Source organism: Cebidichthys violaceus, unplaced genomic scaffold (assembly GCF_023349555.1).
Source record: "Cebidichthys violaceus isolate CVI_PGR_0920_01 unplaced genomic scaffold, fCebVio1.0.p SCAF_14, whole genome shotgun sequence".
NCBI lineage: Eukaryota > Metazoa > Chordata > Actinopteri > Perciformes > Stichaeidae > Cebidichthys > Cebidichthys violaceus.
Window position 1 is genome coordinate 13,990,262 of NW_027176307.1, and position 15,034 is coordinate 14,005,295.

At 44.4% G+C, this 15,034-nt stretch overlaps 1 protein-coding gene across 3 annotated transcripts in view; it reads left to right on the forward strand.

Moving 5' to 3' along the window:
- The window catches only part of lrfn2b (leucine rich repeat and fibronectin type III domain containing 2b), a 76,446-nt gene that overhangs the window by 44,587 nt on the left and 16,825 nt on the right, over window positions 1-15,034 (forward strand). The window lies entirely within an intron of this gene.

A 15,034-nucleotide genomic window follows, 5' to 3' on the forward strand; every position in this document is an offset into this window, starting at 1 on the left:
TGGATCCTGCTGCAGTAGCTGCACCCGTGACAAACAACTCACAGAAAAATCTTTTCACCACCATGTTGGATGAACTGAAATGTGAGGGAAAATACATCATTGACTGAGTGTTGAGTCGCTACAATAGGTCATGGGTTACTATTTAACACAATAATATGACATTAAAACTAGATGAAGTTGTACAAAGTCACAAAATACAACAGAGACACCAGAGAAATAGAAGTAGCTTAACTCTAGTAGGTCAACCTACTGGATTTATTAACAATCTTGAGCAACAAATCCTCATACAACTTATACAACTATCCTATGAAGACGTTACGAATCATCTACTAAATACAGCGCATTCATTTTTGAAGATATATATATCTGTGAACGCTGTATGAGGACAGCCTGTATTAAGATATGAAATGTGGGTCTTGGAGCAAACCTGTCTCCTACAAAATGTAGTTCCCACACAACTGAACTGGATTCTCAATTACGTTTTGAGGGGATGTGCATTTCCTCCCGGCTCATGCCGGCAGTTTTAAACAGTTTTAAAGTTTTAATTGTAGGGAAACGTTATCTTTTAGGGCTGCTAAGGAAGCAAAGCTCCCAGAAAAAGCTAGAAACTGGTCTTTGTGTTAACATATTTAGTTTAATGTTGAATTTTTTTTTAGAATGAACCTGTGCTATTTAACTACATACAAGAATATAGTTATGTTAAGCATACCCACAGTGAGACTGGAGACCCGTATGTTTTAGCTGCATTAAGCCAGAAAGGTTGGCAGAGCTTAGCATCGTTCTGCACTGTGGTTTACACACTGCAGAGCTGAGTCGTTTAAAATGTCATTTAAACCTCCATCAGTTCATTCACATTGCTGTGTTTAATGAAAGGGTCAAAAAGCCACGCTCAGATGGGGAATCAGTCTCAGCGTGTTAGAGACAGGCAGCTTAATAAAAACTGTCACTGATAATAACCTCATCCCCACGTTGTCCACATATCACTGCGTCTTTGGCTTTCACTTTCCTTCTGTTTGTGTGTGTGTGTGTGTGTGTGTGTGTGTGTGTGTGTGTGTGTGTGTGTGTGTGTGTGTGTGTGTGTGTGTGTATACGCCATGTTCATGAGGTGCTTTCATGATTCAGCAAACACTACTGAATTCCGAACAGATTGAATAGCTTCATTTAATGTTCTGCAAGCTGAAATTCCATTTGAACGGGGGGGGGGGGGGGGGGGGAAGAAAACACACATTATAGAGCGAGCGTCCGACACTGATGTTGTTGCCATTTTCTCAGCTGTTTGGACATTATTCTGTAGTCCAGAGTTCAAACACTGTGAACCGGATCCCGGTCCCTACCTCAACTGCCTGACACAACCGGTGACAGATGCCGTTCAGCACAGCCGGCGGCTCGTCGCCTGTACAGGCTGCCCGAGCTAACGGGGGTTTGTCTTTTTTGCTCTCGACCTTCATTTGTGAAAACAGTCATATTTCACGTAGCCGAGCAGTGAAGTCAGCAAAAACACCGGCATGCTAACATCCACATTACAATGTTAACGTGCTGATATTACAAAATATAACGCTCAGTATTTATGTTACCGTATGGGTTGCCAACCATCCAGTGAAAAAAGCAATCATCCCATATTTGGAAACTAAAAGACATTTCGTTCCGTAATTTGGACAATCAATTCGGTGCCAATCCATGAAAGAGAACGATTACAGGTTAGACTATTAAGGAAGGGTGATTTGTACGAGGTAGACGGAAAACCCTCGTCATCCCTCAACCTGTCTGCCTCGTAGTAACTCACGAACAATCCACTGTATCTTAGCAGTGGCAGCGTTGCGATCTACGGGCGTAGTCCACCAGCAAGAAAGAGAAGAGGTTACAGAAATACAGGAGGGAAACAATATATGTTAAACTGTTCATTTAAAGTAAACTGTCGAGAGAAGATTTGTTACACTCGCTCAAAATGCTCGTCTTAATACGTGGGTCTGTAGATGGAGAGCTGCTCCAGTGTAGAGCCGGCAGCAGAGGCAGCAGAGGTAGTCACTATAGACGCCGAGGCTGTTAATCGTACTCTGCTGTGTTACATTTCATGTCTCTTGTGTTGTCTCAATGCCAGCATGCTATAAATGACACACTGGGGCAGCATTACGCCGCCGCTGTTTGGTTCCAGGCGGCAACCTCCGGTTCTGCCGAGTGAAGTGTCTTAAAACCTGCATTCTCTCTAGTGTCCATCAGGGGGCGACTCCTCTGGTTGTATAGAAGTCTAGTCTAAAATGACTCTACTTCTCTCTTGATTTATTCCCTCAGTAAACATTGTAAACATGAGTTTATGGTCTCAATCTCTAGTTTACAGTCTTCTTCAATACAGCATGATGTTCATTTAGTACATTATGCTCCATTTCGAGTCAAACAGACCATAAAGCAGGGGATGCTCTAGGGGCGGGGCTACACAGTGATTGACAGGTCGCTTGCGCTACTAGCGTCACTACGTCACTCCTCTACATTCAAAATATGATAACTTCTGTTCATCAGATGCAAAAAAAAGCCAACATGGCGGCGGCCATTTTCCAAGATGGCGACGCCGAACTAGAGGCTTCATAACGGCAGTCCACAAACCAATGGATGACGTCACAATGATTCGTCCACTTCTTCTATACACAGTGTGTGTTTTGCTCAGTGTTAAGCTGCGTTCACACTACGAGCTACAATGTCGCCGAGTCGCTGTAGAAGTGACCCTCTAGTTAGATAAAAAGTTGAGACCAGCTTTGATTAGTAGCGCGTCTCGCAGCGAAAAATGACAATATTTTCTAAATGATGTTCCAGCCATGAAAAGACTGCTCTAGCGTGACTCTTTTGAATACAAACCAATAAAAATCCACATTCCTGTAGTCTGACAGACTAAATGTCGAGAGTTGTCTTCTGTTGAGGCCAACGAAGGTTCAGATGAAGTCTTGCTTTCAGCGCCGATTTAGCACAAAGGCATTGGAGGAGAATGTGAGTGCGTGGAGACAGTGAACACCGCCAGTGTGTGTTTTTCCTGCCTCACTGTGAGCATCTGCAGCTCGTCACTTTCCGGGGTTCTTGCCTGGGCCCGGAAACATGTCTTCATCATTATGTGCGGAGGTTTGAAATGAACAATATAATGGCATTTTATCCCCATGCGGTCGACGCTTCCACGGCTAACTATACCCACCGGTCACACACACACACACACAGCTTTTCATTACACCAATGACTTATTTGACAGTGGAGAGCAGCACAGAAATTATCTGCAGAGTGTTTATGGAGGAACAAGACAATTTATGCCTCTTTGAATTTTTCTCTTTCGCCTTTGCCAAGGAATGCAAACTGCATTCAGAGAGGCCATAGTTCCCCCTCGGGACAAAGAGCAATTTGTGGGACTTGGTGCACAGAGCAGATAAATCCGCCCTTATTAATATTTCATTGTGCTTTAATTGCTCTCATTACTTCCCGATTACCCTGTGTTCTGTCGATACATTTTTATAAGGTAATTAATTCCTTTCTTTTACAGTTTTACAGTAAGCAGCCGCAATCCGGCCCCCGTGAGTGCCCCCATTGAAGCATCTTAACAAAAAAGCAAAGTCAACAAACGGTAAACGGCGTAAAGTGGGTCAGCTGCTCAGGCACGGTTCGTGGTCCACAAAAGCCAAAAGATCCCTGTGGAGGATCACGTTCATCCCAGAATCATCTCGACAAAAATCCCCTCCCCGTTGGTTTAACTGACAGCGCTGAGAGAGCTGCAGGAAACCAGTTAACAACAGTTCCTGTCACGTCTCGTTGTAGTTCAGCGCTGCAGCATGTGGGGTTGTGGGGAGAGCTGCGGCTGTATTAAGCTCAGGCTGTAATATATATATATATATGAAGTTATATAAACCTTCAACTAGAATGCTGAAAATAACTATGCTCTCTGTTTTCGTGAGTTTGAAAAGGCGTATGCAGATGCAGCAGAACATACTTAAACTGTTGAGCGTTGTCATTTCCGATCTAATGAGGGGTTTAGCCTTAATGTTTCAAAGCCGCACGTCGACGCTTCGATCAAACCCGTTTCTCTGCAGTGTTTCCGCATTCGGCGCTCGGGAATAACGCGGCAGCGGGTGAGGATGAATGGATTTATCTGCAGCAGTAAGACTGCAATCATCATCACCATCATCACCATCATCACCTTCGCAATCGTAACTTGCGTACCCAATCTGCCCACCGGCTGTGATCGCTTGTTTTAAAAAGGTGGTGAATCGTCTGTTTGGTCTCCTGTGGGTCTCCTTATCAGAGGTGGAGAGTTGCCGGTTCAAATCCCCACCTGGGTAAAACTGTACAGAGAAGTGAACCCGTTAATACCCTCATTAATTACATTCTTGTTAAAGGAACAGTTTGTAACATTTAAGGGGATTAATTGGCAACAATGGAATTTAATATTCATAGCTATGTTTTAATCAGTGTATAATCCCCTGAAACTTTTTGTTTTTAGTTGGACACAATTATATTTGGTCGGGAGTATTTTTACTACATGATATTTGCAAGGTAGAGTGGAAAAAAAAATCACCCTATAGGCGCTTTCTATGGTCCTTACTTCAGAGGTTTTTACTCTCGACTTCTGAAGCAGTGTCATCATCTCACCATAGCATTCATTCATTATCAAAAATGTGCCGTTTTTGCCCTTTTGACCCCTCGTTTCAACATCCTGGCCGTTCTGTATGTAAACTGCAAAAATTAACAGTTGGTGATCAAATTGCCAAAACACAATTTACTTGACAGTCTCGGTCCCCTTTCTTGTGACCCCTTTAATACAAGGCAACATTTAGTTCATTTGATTTAATCTCTGGTTTAATAAGGGTTTTTTTGAGAGGTGGTCTTGGAGCGTTTCCAAGCGAACCCTAGTGGGTTCGATTGCAGCGAGAACACAAGCCAACCCGAGGAAGAGGAACGACACCCAAGCTGCCGGTGCAGGCATTTGTTGTGATGGATGCAGGTTCATCTACGGGTTAACATGAGTGTCATAGGACACTTGACATCTGAGCCAAAGAGAACTTAGAGAATATGCTGAATCGAGTTCAGAAAAATAGTGATGTTTGATAGTAATTAGAGGGGGGAAAAAAGTGTATTTGTGTGCACAGTAGAAGTGGAAAAACCTCCTTGGTTCACGCCCCTCAGCAAATTACTTTTTTAAATCGGTCCACTTTAATTTGCGCCCTGTGAAACTGAGCCAGACTACATATAAAACAAACCAAAATCCAATTCCACTCTTATTCGGAGGAGCCAAACAGACTACGGCTTGTGAACTTAGACTATAACCAATATTGTTTCTGTTGTTTGACGACTGGAGAAGGATTAAATAGGGAATGGGCTCAAAAAGATTTCCAATGGTCATGCTAGCTGCTGCATTCTCACCTTCCATCAAATGCCTATTTAACAAATACAGTTTGGCAAGTGGTATATCCTTCACTCCACATGTTTTTCTTGCTTTCAGGGAACATTTTATATGTTGGAGAACATGACCAATGCTGTCATTTTGTTCCGGTTAAGTCTCCCTTGGCGTGATGTGTTGATGATGATGTATTGCAGTCTTGAAATGTGGACCTCAGGGATACATCCCCATGAAACTGGACACAGTGATGATTACTTGATTGTTTTTCCTCTCCCTCCTACCTCGGCCATGCACTGGGAAAGCTGCTAAAGACTACAGTCCCATTTTCAACACGAGGGTCGCTGCAAAGTTTGAACCCTCGCCAACAGTGGCTTCCATATGGGCATCCTAGTCATCAGCCTGCCAAGCGTGCCAGCGCGCGCCCTCCACATTCTGCTTCCTGGCTTGAATGTCTGCAGTCTAAAATGCGTGCGAAGCAGGGTGTTGTCATTTGCGCTCGGCGAATCATCCTGCATTGAAAATAGGAACGTGATCCTCTCCAACTGTGCTCGAGTGTAAGTGAGAACACTGTTCACGCATGCTCGCCTGCCAGGAATTTTCTGGTGTGGGAGGACGTGGGACGTGTCTGACACACACAGATAAGAGTGAAAGTTTGAAATCCAGAAAGGCTCTCTTGAGAAGATGGGGAGAACACGACCGGGCGGTTATATATGTGAAGCGCTCCCGTGTCCTGTGAAAGTGCAGAAGGCATGAGCAGCTGAGTGAGTGAAGGAGAAACAATGGCGCTGACCTAAAACACAGAAATAGTGTGTGTGTGTGTGTGTGGGGGGGGGGGGGGGGGGGGGGGGGGTGTGATCCACGCATGACGTTTGTAAGTATTCGTATTTCTTTATTTAGTGGCAGAGTGGGAGCGATGGTGGAGTAGTAGTAGTAGTAGTAGTAGTGGTGATTTAAAGTGAGACAAACAAAAGGATGAAGGGGATTTGCAGATCCTCCTGTGATTACATCACAGCAGCATACAGTAAACAGTACCGTCCAACAGAGGGTTTAATCTGCTGAATCTCTCCTAGACAGAAAGGCTGGTGCAGTTCACAATAAAACATTGATTGTTTTAAGGCATGGCTATGCCCTTTAAAATTGTGAATTATGTTTTTTTAAATAACATTTAGACCTGTAGTACAATCATTTTGTTCCATTTACTGACATTGTTGCTGTACCACAATACCAGTACCCTTAAATTCATACCAATACTAATATAATGCTTCTGCAAAAAAAATAAAGCCCCTCATTATGATTTCACCTACATGAATGTGTAACACGTGAAGAAGCACAAAGAAGCCTCTTGGAGTCATACTGAAAACCCCAACAGGAAGTCAGCCATTTTGAATTTCAGATCCTTTTTTTTTTTTTTTAGCCTTTCTCTGCTGTCTTTCTTTAGCCACTCAACTTTAACAAACTCCTCCTGGAGAATTCTTCAGCTTGACCACGAATTTGATCGGTACAATCGCAAAAGACTTTTGTCGATCAAAAGTTGTCAAAGTCTGGGTGTTCATGCAGCCTTGTTGCCGCGTCGTGGCGGTGAAAGCGAGCACCTTTTACCATAACAGGACGTTGTCGTGACTTCAGCGAACATTGTCCAAGCTGCCCCCAAAATCTCGAAGGAGGTGTCGTTGCACTCGGCAGAAAATTCCTGTAGGGCCACTGATCAAGCGTCAGTATTTCACAAGTTGGTGTTGAGTCATCATGCAGTCCTGATGAGTAATATAACACGACTCCAAATACATCCGGTAATGCACACATAACTGGAATTGGTTAAATAAATCACTTAAATGAGCAGAGTGGAACGGAGCCAGGGTTTCTCCTCAGATTTGATACGATGAACTTTCGTTAAACTGTGACGACGACGTCTGAAGATGTTTTTGCCTCTTTTTTTTTTCCTATCCTTTTGATTAAAAGCAGGTTTTTGTGACTGCGTGTTCACAGCGGGGGGGAAAGCTCAGTGAGCGGCGGAGAAGGGTATCGAGAGAGCGATGCTGGCAGGCAAGTGGGTTTGACTATAGCCTACTGCTTCGCGTTTGCAAGATAATTTCACAAACACAGCTCCCCGCGCTCTCGCCGGCTGGCTCCTCGTGATTGGCCCCGGAGTCCGGGAGCTGAGATGTATATGCGCTGAGCCGCATGCATAATGTATGTGTGTTATGACTCGCTTATAGCTTGAAAAGCAAGCAAGTCCCTTCGTGGCAGCGGAGCAGTGCAGGGAACATCATAAATAATCAGGAGCAGGTGAGAGGAGAGACTATCAAAGTGAGATGATGTGCAGTGTGGAGGTAAAGTTGTGTGTGTGTGTGTGTGTGTGTTTGTGGCTTCAACGCCGCACAAACTCAGAAAGTCAGGCTTCGACGTGTTCAGTGATACGTATTCGGGCCGTGTCGCCGAGACAAAAGCTTGTTGTGTCCTTGAATGTCCTGAAGCCTTTATTGAAATTTACATTTTACAGTTTTGACATCTAGCTGATGTTCGGATCCAGAGTTACACACATTGAATGAGCAATAGCAAAGTCTAGTGCTTTGCTCAAGGACAGCTTTTCAAAGAACAACCTGGAGTTTTTGGCTGCTCCAGTGATCAAACCAAACTTCTTCTTTTTACCGACACTGCATTCTACTATATATAGCTGGGCGATGCTAGCAGTCGCATTTTATTGTGAAATGTTAATGCGTGCTAAATACTCGACGTTTTTTGGCTGTTTACATGTTTTTGTGACTTTTTGATATTTCCCATCATCCTCCATTGTTAAGCCACTGAAAATGAGGGTAAGCTAGCAGAACTTTATTTAGCACACGTCATTTGTAGGAATGATGCAATGTGCTTCACAGAAGACATAACAATTGTAATGGTTTGAATGCACTGCAGAGGTAGGAGGATAGTCCTTCACCAACACTTAGAACAGCCAAAAGACCAGAGGACCTTAGAGGTCTTTCACAAAACACCTTAAGTTAAGAAAGTCCTTCAAATTCGAGCTAAGATTTCCTTAAAATGTTTACATTGTTTACATGGAAGGTGTTCTCCTTATGTTGGTCTTATACTTAAGGAATCCCTTAAAGTTAGTGAAACCGTGGCAACCTGCCCCTGATGTTTCCTCTCAAGTCAGAGATCTTACTTGTTGCTTCTCCAGAACCACCGTACTTTGCACTCGTTCCTACTTCCACCAGCTGACCTCGGCTCACACGCGACACAATCGGAGATGGAGCAGCCATGCCAGGAAGCAGTCGGCGATGTGTGTCGCCCTTCACTTCGGCTGCCCTGACATTTGAGGAGACTTCTCTCATCAGAGCCTGTTATCTCTTAGTATTGTCCCTGGAGAGCCTTGACCATGGAAGTCAGTGATCTGTGGGAATGTGATCTACAGTGCAGAGAGGGAGGTTAAAAGGCTGCTGCTGCATTACAGGAGCCGGAGAGGCCCTTTCATATTTTCAGATCTGAGCAGACTGCTGCTTTCTGAAATAAAAAAAACATTATTTTATTTTTTTTTTTACTTTTGTCCTGTTTTATCAGTATTTGATACCACAATTGCACAGGTGATACCTTTATCAATACTGCATGACGGTTTGGCGCCGCAGACTGTAACGCTCGGGGAAAGCCACGAAATTCTGTCTGGAATAAAAAGCCAATACATTTGTATGCCTCCGCACAGCTCGGGGCTGGAGGCATTATGTTTTCGGGTTGTCTTTACGTACACACAACCTCAGTATCTCTAAAATCCTGGCTATGGCCCTGCTCAGGCTAATGGGTATTACAGTATTTAGAGCTATCCACCTTTACAAACTGCTGTAGAAACCTGATTTCTCAGACGTTCGATGGAAATATTGAAAACCAGTGGCCAAAACTTATAGTATGGTTATGTTATGCATAATCCTTTAATCTAGGCTGAAGCTAAATCAGGAAGTGGTTCTATGAACTGTGAATGATGTTTGCAACACACAACACTTTACTGTTTTCACTTGAAATAAGTCAGAATAACCAGGAGGTTTGTTTACAACCTGTGTGATAGGCGACGTCTGTTTTTATCTCCACCAGGAGATTATTTATCCTCGCATGCACGCGTGTGTGAGTGTGTGCGTCGCTGTGTCTGTCTTACTTGTCTACGGCTAACGTTTTGTTCTCATTTATGCTGACGGAACCTTTTGTGGCGTCAGTGATTCACACTTTTTGAAAACATGTTTCATTGTCTTTTATGTATGTATGTGTGACTATTGGGGCGTCAAATACCAACGACCTTTTCACGGTTTGTTGAACATGTTTATTGCGACTTTTAGTTTTTGGAGCTTTAGAAAGTAACGCCAAGGGTCCCGACCAAGAAACGCGTCTGATGCACTCGCAGTCTAGACGTGGGGCAATTGTGTCTTAATTCATTCAATCAATACATCACAGCAGCGGTCGTTACAGACACACACGTGGCGGAGATTTGCCAGATACAAAAGTAAAATCAAATAATTAGTTTAACTCAAACCTGAACCCAAGCTTGGAATAATCTACGGTTGCTATGTCAATGTTTCTCTACAGTCTTTGTTCGAAACAATCATTTTGAACTATTCTCCATCGATGCTAACGAGCCCGTGCTTTAAAGTTTCTCTCATACTTGTTGAAGTATCTCTGTGTGATTGTCGGCAGAATATCTAAAAATGTTAAAATCCCATCGCTAAGCATCCCTTTCCCCAATTTTGTATCCGGTAGAAGACTTTCCACCCATACGGGCTACGCAGCCCTGACATTCGACGGCAAAAGCGTCTTTGTTCAAATGCTGGTGTCTGTTCTTTTGGAAGCGGTCCCGCAGTGCCGCTGTCACACCAAAGAGGAATCCGAGAGACCATTCAGAGCGCTAAGCGAGAAGGTTAATTAGCCAGACAATAGAAAAGCAATTTTGCGATGTCACTTCTGCTTCCTGCTGAAATTATTAATCGTTTGAACGGAGCCTCCTTGGAAGCAAGGGGTTGAGACCTGCCTAAGAGAGAGAGGGAGACGGGGGGAGAGGCAGATGGCGAGCCACAACTGAAGTACTAACCGGAGAGCGACGGCGCTGTGGAATGACTGCCAGGGTGTTTTCTTTCTGTTACTTAGCTGAATAAGCTGATCTTCACCCCGAGTGGCTCTTACGAAAAAAAACGCCTCCCTGTCGCTTTTGATAAATACGATCGGCGTAACTACAAAAACACTCGCAGCCATTCGGGAGAACTCAAACTCGGCACTGCAGCTGACAGAGACACATTCCCAAGCATACCGCTCGTGTCTCAGAAAACAGCTGATGTGCATGCATGTGGCGCGCAAGTGTGTCAAGTTGTGATCGACGCACAAGTGTGCGCAAACGCAGACGTCAGCGCCCTTGCGTGACATGTGAAAAAGCTGTTATGAAATCCAATCATTTTGTCTCATTAATCATCTTAATGCAGGGTCGAGTCAATGGCGATACATGTGTCGCAATATGGTGGAGCCTAATATCACCAAGGAATTAGATGCAGTAACCACAACAGGGAGTCACTAAGTGCTTGCGTAGGTGTTTCTCCCGCACAGGAACCTGCTTGATGACTGAACCATGCTGACCGGTAGCTTCATGCTATGTCTGTTTTGCTATGGTTTGAAGAAAACACAAGACAGTAGTTGCTGTAATTCGTCCAACATAGAAAGGCTCAAAACTCATGTGGGTCGCCCCAATTATTATTCTTTACAGCCGAAGCAAGGACGATCAGAATATGCACAACTCCTTGTCGTTTTTCTTAAATGATATTGTATTTTGAATGCTCACTGGATTACTTTTCATATTTCTTGTCGCGAAAATAATCAATATTTTGTATGGTATCCTGACCATTACTTCACATTATTATTATTATACAAGATATAAAATACATAGCAGTGCATAACCTTGTTTTTATATAATAAGAAGGACTATGTGTGTGCGAGAGTGTGTGTGTGTGTGTGTGTGTGTGTGTGTGTGTGTGTGTGTGTGTGTGTGTGTGTGTGTGTGCGTGTGTGTGTGCGTGTGCGTGTTTGTGCATCTCTGTGTCTGGCTAATCTTGCATACTGCTGCACCAAACGGTTTTAATATTTCGGGTTGTCATTCATGGCTGCATGTTTCAGGGACCTTGCGGTCGCAGTGACTTGCACTTTTCTCAGAACACGCCATCGATTGACTGCTGACTGCTGAGCACTCACTTGCCACTAAACTGCCCCCCCCCCAAGCCACACTAGGCAACCCTCACCAAAACATTCTAGATTGATAAATAACACTGCAGGTAAGAGGACAAATATGCATTATTGATTTCAGGGTGAGCTGTCCCTTTAAATCGTATTTTGCCCAGCACTTCTTCTCTAAACCTCGGCCTGCAGCCACCTAATCCGCAGCTCCTCTCCGCGGGTCACAACTGTAACCGTCTCTATTAAGCTCCGCACTCCACATTCATCCGCTAAAGTGCAAACTCAATGCAACATCTTGCAGACTCGGCAGCCCCTCTGAAGACGATAGGCAGATTTTGCTACTTAGAGCTGTTCACAAAAACCCCAACAGTGGCGGAATGCTAATAAGAGCTAGTCTGCCATGTCTCAGAGATTAGATTAAATATCAGGGCCCTGATCCTGCTTCTCCAGCTGCACCGCCGCAGACAAAACGTTTCAACGCGCAGATTTACACCCAAATCCCGTGGATGCGATAAGTCTGATTGTCACATCTGAGCTCAACCCTTCGCAGTGCAAATCCTCATTTGCAGCAGGATATGACAAAAAAAATGTGTGAAAGTAAAGTAAATAAAAGTGTTTTTGTAACCTCTGTAACTTTTTGGCGGGTTAGGACAGAACAAACAGCCGTGCCGGTCTGTGGGAATCTGGCTCTGTTCGCAGAGCAGCATGTTGTTCCTGTCCACGCGATGAGACGGGAGCAACCGACCGTCACGAACGCTCGCTACTTCCGTGCACGATCTCGTGTCACGTCCACACGCCATATGCAGCAACAAGCAATGCATTTTTGGCATTATATATAATCCTCGGCGTTAATTCAAGACTATAAGAAACCTTCTAGACACCAATTACTAACCTGAGAAGGAGTTAGAGGAAAAGAGGAACAGGGAAACATCCCACCGCCAGCTGTGTACTAATGAGGAGCATTCTTGTTCTAGCGATGTAAGGACACAGAGGCTCGTTTTCAAACAACGTCATGAATCATCATTTCTCATTAGCGGATTGCACATGATGTAGAAGAGCAACATGTACTACCTGAGCACACGTTGGCCTTGTCAGCGATGTGAGGGGAGCCATGGAAGCCTGCGGGGGGATTTTTTTTGTTGTTGTCTTCGTTGGGTTTAGGATGAACGTTTGCTATAAATGAACAAACAACTCCGCGGCGCCTTTTCATGTCGGAGCTCGGTACTCGTCGGATTTATCGAGGTGCATAAATACATACCTCCCACCACCCACCCTGTGCCTACTCACGGCTGCTGTATGAGCTGGCTGCGGCTGCTAACGAACATGGACGTGAACACGGCAGGATGTGTGAAATAGGACACTTTTACAGAGTAGCTGAAAATCTATTCTTCGCTGACTTCCTGCGGTTTGGCTTCTCACCTTGCCGCGTTAATGTACAGGCGCACTTATTACAATACAGACTTTGATACCAATAGAAAGTTTCAAAAATGCTCTTCTGTTATGGACCCAGTGAGAGACAGAACCTCTCCTTGCGCAGGGTTTTGATATGTAGTTTTAGTGCTCATATTGATCTGCTGGTAACAGATCAACCAGACAGTGTAGGAGCACTGGGCTCCCAGGCTCCCATTTTGACTTCTTTTTTTTTTTTAAGATGAATTTTGCATTGACTTGCTGCAGCGTGCTTTCAAGGAGACACACTGCGGTTCTGTATATTTCACATTTTCTCCATCTCTTTTGCCATTCAAACTCCGTACCCTGTGGAGCTCGCGCTGGAATAAAATTTCAGCACGCACGACGCAGCCGGTGAAAGCTGCGAATGTTGAGGAAAATTCAATATTGACTTAAAGCTTTCAACAACGGTATGGAAGTAGTATTGAAATTGTCCGAGACCCATATTTCCCAAGTCTATCGTATGTGACCGGATGGGTTCTGCCTGTGTTGAGATAAGTGTTCGCTCCACGTCCACCTCCGGGCCAGACGGGGCATGAACGGCCCGGTGGTTGCCCCCCCCCCCCCCCCCGAGGTCCAGCAGGCGTCTGTCAGGAGCCGTGATGAGTGTTCACACCAAGGTCTCTGCTGATCACCGCTGCTCTGGCTGCGTTCAACATGCGAGGGAGTCACCTGCGCGGCCGCCACGCTCCACTCGTCGGGGGGAGATCTCGTTTTGCTAACTCCCTGACCTCCGCACCGATCCATCCTCCGCAGAGCGCCCTTGACTTTGACCGGATGATTTACTAAACACTCCTCCTCGGTGCGCTGCTCTGCTCTCCGTGATGGAACGCTTCTATTTGTGCTCCCCAGGCCCCCCCGGGAGCACATTCTGAAGGACTTCGCAGGTCATTTGCAATGTGTCGTATTCTAGGCTGAAGTTTTGGGGCAAAATAGCCAATCAATAGCACATGAAGTATGTTAACAGTTGCAGGCGCTTTGGGGTCCTTGGGTATGGCAGTAATCTGTGCCGTTTCTTTCTGCTACTTCACTCCGTTCGTCTCGTATTGATTTAAAGTAATAGCATCGGTTGATGAAATGTTTTGCATTTGTTGTTCCATACGGAGAGTTTGGTGGATTCGTTATTAGGAATAGATTTTGGTGCACAGGAAGCCGTGCATTTCCATTGTAGAACAGAGGATTTAACGTTTCGTCATTGTGCGATATTTTACAGAAAGTTACTCAACGAAAAGTCGTTTCCAACGAAAGTCTAGCAACGCTTGTCAATTTGTTGTAACATGCATTCTTTTCAAAATAAAGCTTGGAAACAAGTTAGTTAGGTTTAGGCAACGGAAGTACTTGGTTAGGTTTAGGTGAAGATTGTGCCATTACTGAAGAACGCAAGTTAAGTAATAAAGAAATCAACGTTGGTTTGACCGGTAATAACTTTAACTCAGGAGCAAGTGACATACTGTTACATTTGGCCAGATAAATAAAAGGTGCAGATTCTGCCAAAGATTAGATGATCATGGATTATGGGGTGATATTAAATTTGAGATTGAGATTATTTTTGACGAACTAACCCTAAGCCTATAGGTCCTTATTACTAGCTTGTTCTGGAGCTTTCAGCAGCATCTCTTGGTTTTCTACAGATGCAGTTTGCTCAGCTGCTAACATGGTAAACAAGACCTTTACTCAGTTCAACACGATTTATTTTGCATCAGTGTGTTGGCCCTATGCTTTTAAAAAACAACAACACTGTACACAGAACGCATCCATCCCTCCCTCCAGCTGTAACACTGAACTTTTTTCAGCTTCACCATCACGACCATTAGCTCCTTTTTTTTCATATCAAACAGGTGACGCTTTGCAGAAAACCTAGTTCTCTGTCGATAGGCATAGAGATAGTTCATGTTGGCGTGTGCTTGGGTGTTTGGACTTTTGAGTGTGGGTGTGTGCAGCCATCTGTGAGAGTATGTGTGCACTGTGCAGATGCAGATGTGTGCATTCATGTGTGGGTGTGAGCCGGCAAGGAGAAAAGGGATAATCTCAGTT